The 3,318-nt window shown below is 34.3% G+C and overlaps 1 pseudogene; it reads right to left on the bottom strand.

Annotated features, from left to right (window-relative positions):
* Positions 1-421: 421 nt before the first annotated feature.
* On the bottom strand, positions 422-969 carry LOC102429887 (annotated as a pseudogene).
* Positions 970-3,318: the final 2,349 nt, after the last annotated feature.

The raw sequence follows: 3,318 nt of genomic DNA on the forward strand, positions 1-3,318 counted from the left end.
TAACAATCTTTCAGAAGATAGCATAGAGGAAAGATCAAATACTTAGGGATAAAAGTCTGTGCAACGACATGAATTTAAATAGCACTGTGCAAAATTTGAATTAAAAATTCTGAATTTTTCAAAGCAAAGTGAATAATTTGAAATGCATATCATGTTACCACTTACAAAAACTGTTAGAGGATGTCAATATTTGAAATCTAATGTGGATATTTTATATATCTTAGGGGTAATATCTCAAATCATTGGAGGAAAAAGATATGCATTTAATAAGTACTGCCTGCCAATTTAGAGTGCATTTTAAATAAAAGACTGAAATATAAAACAATATAGTGTTATTAGAGAAAAGATAATTTTTTACTAACTTTTGGATGGCAATATCTTTCTAACTATGATTAAAATCTCAGAAAATATATTTTTTTTGACCATCTGATTATTTTTAATGTCCAGAGTTTAAAATACAAGGAGCAGAGCTTCTTCTCAGACTCAAGTTTATAAACTCTCAATTGGCTTGTGAGGCCAGTAGGGATACTTCTTTTTGTCTAATTTGGTTTCCGGGAAGACTTCATCTGGTCAAATGGAATCATGTTCTTCATCTTCTCCAGCTCTTTCTCGTATTGCTCAATCCTGGTCTTTGAGAGAGACACAAACTCAGCACAACTTTTCACATCTTCTTTTTCTTCAGCATCCACCAGGGCACTGTACTTATCCTCTGGCACAGGAACCTTCAGGGCACTAAACTTCTTCTCAAAGTCATCTACTAAGCCGGCCTTCGCCACATTGGCCTTGTAGTAAGCCTAGTCGTTAGCAGGTGGTTTCTCAGGTAGAGTAGCCAGCCTGGAGGTGAGGGTCTCATTCCAGGATTTCAGGGTGTTAGCAACGGCCTTCTGGTTTCGGGGTATGATCTCCCCAAAAGCTACCCAGTCATTGGTTTTTAGAGCAAGTTTTCGCCCAGCCATCTTGAGATCCTTCACCCACGGTCCACAGAGCAAGTCTCAGAAAATATTTTTAAAAAAGATTGAGAAGTTTGACATCATACCATAAAACAATCTTAATTTAAAAATAATCTAAGTCAAAAAATATTTGACAAAACTGGAAAACAGTGACAAATTTTTATTCAAAGGACTGACTTCTTGCATATAGGGCACTCCTGCATATAGATTTTTAAAAGACCAAAAACACCTGTAAATATAGGCAAAGAATGTGAGAACAAAGTTTTAATAAATAAGTTTTAAAAAGCTCTAAAACAGAAATCAGTGAAAAGTTGATTACAATAGAAAGTTCAATTAAAACTTAACTGAGGTATTATTTTTCACTTCTTATATTTTCACTTACTGTTTTATTAAAAAATTGAACAATTTATTGAAATTTTTATTGTGACATTGGTTAACAAAATTATAAAGATTTCAGGTGTGCACTATATAATATATCACCTGTATATTGTATTGTGTGTTAGTCACCCAAAGTCAAGTTTTATGTCATCATTTATCTCCCCTATATCCTCTTATACCTCCCTCCCCACCATTCTTTTTTTTTTTAGATATTTTTTTATTGATTTCAGAGAGGAAGGGAGAGGGAGAAAGAGATAGAAACATCAATGATGAAAAAGAATCATTGATTGGCTATCTCCTGCAAGCCCCCTGTTGGGGATCAAGCCTGCAACCTGGGATACACACTTGACAGGAATTGAAAGCAGGAACCCTTGAGTCTGCAAGCCGACTCTCTATCCACTGAGCCAAACTGGCTAGCCACCCCCACCCCTATTTTTTTAAAAAATCTATAAAATGGGATATAATAAAACTGGTAGAGAGGGGAGGAGGTGATCTTTTTAAATTGATATGAAATTTTCCAAGATCTGTTTGGTAAGTAATAAATCAAGGTATACAACATTGGGCATTGAATCTCTAATGAGTTTCCCTGGTACACAGCATTTCACACATGTTGTCACAACCTCTTTCTAGAGGAATTAAACATATCCCATGTGACTCTGCTGGAAAAGGACTCTTGGAAGCTTGAGCTTGGTTCCCCCCTTCCCCCCATAAACATTTTCCCATTGCTGATTTGCTTTGCATCCTTTTGTGACAATAAATCATAGCCATGAGTAGAACTACCTGCTGAATCCTGTTAGTACTCCTAGTAAATAATGAATCTGGGAATGGTCATGACACTCCTTATACACCAAAATATTTCTTCAGACTTAGTTAGAGGAATTGTTTATTGGGTCCCTTAAGATGGGAGGGGAGGCGGGTAGGTGAGTTACATATTTCAAGTTTACTATATCATTTCTATTTCCCTATATCACTGTATTCACTCCCCAATACAAAACCAAGGAAAATTTTTAACCTCACCTTTATTTACTGCCTAGTCCAGTTTTTAACCAACAAGTGTGCAAAATTTGAACAATGCCCCACTACTAGAGTTAACAAAACTAACCTACGAGTTCTGGTAAATATACCTCCATTAATAAATTAAGCCTAAATTTGAAATGGTATTCTCTTCTTAGTTAAGCATTGCTGGAATCTATCTCTCCCCACATAATTCTCCATGTTATTTTACATACATAAGTTAGAAAAGTCTTCAAAATACTTTTACCTATTCTTTTGTATGTTATAATTTCTCCTCCACTCCAACATATCTGAATTTGATTCAAGATATAATTGTAGAGATAAAAAGGAACAAATTTGAGGCCAAAACAAGAATTTGTGTTATCTCCCTTATAATTTGAAAAATCTGTGTTATCTCTCTTGTAATTCCCTATATTTAGGAATTCCAATTTATTTGATAAAGAAATAAACAATCTCATTAACAAGGAGAAAATGGCATTTTAATTTTTAAGGTGAACAGTAACATTTTGTAGATTGGAGAGATATAAGATCTCTAAACTATATCTTATGTGAAATTCTTGGTTTTCCACATTTAAAAAGTAAATGCCCTCGATTTTACAAAACAGCCCAAGAAGGCTGCAAAACAAGTAACATTTTAATTCAGTAAACTGAAGAATAAGACTTTGCATTAGGTTTTCAGTTACTTCAGCTTGCAACATCAGAGTATCAATCTAATTCTGGATAAAAATAGAAAGCCTAAAGCATTCATTTGGTGCCTCAGGTTATTAGTTGTCTGAACTGACCATTTCTCTCTTTTTTAAGCTATCAAAGTTAAATATTAACAGCTATCTCACCCTGACATTCCTTTCATCTGTCACACTATTCTGTGGAATTGGCATTTCTACCTTCAACCACTTATTTTTGGTGGGCAATTACTTCCAGAAAAATATACATGATTATTTAGTTATTTCTCTACTGTGTATTATGTGTCCTCTTA

This window comes from Myotis lucifugus, unplaced genomic scaffold (assembly GCF_000147115.1).
Source record: "Myotis lucifugus unplaced genomic scaffold, Myoluc2.0 scaffold_43, whole genome shotgun sequence".
In the NCBI taxonomy this organism is placed as follows: domain Eukaryota; kingdom Metazoa; phylum Chordata; class Mammalia; order Chiroptera; family Vespertilionidae; genus Myotis; species Myotis lucifugus.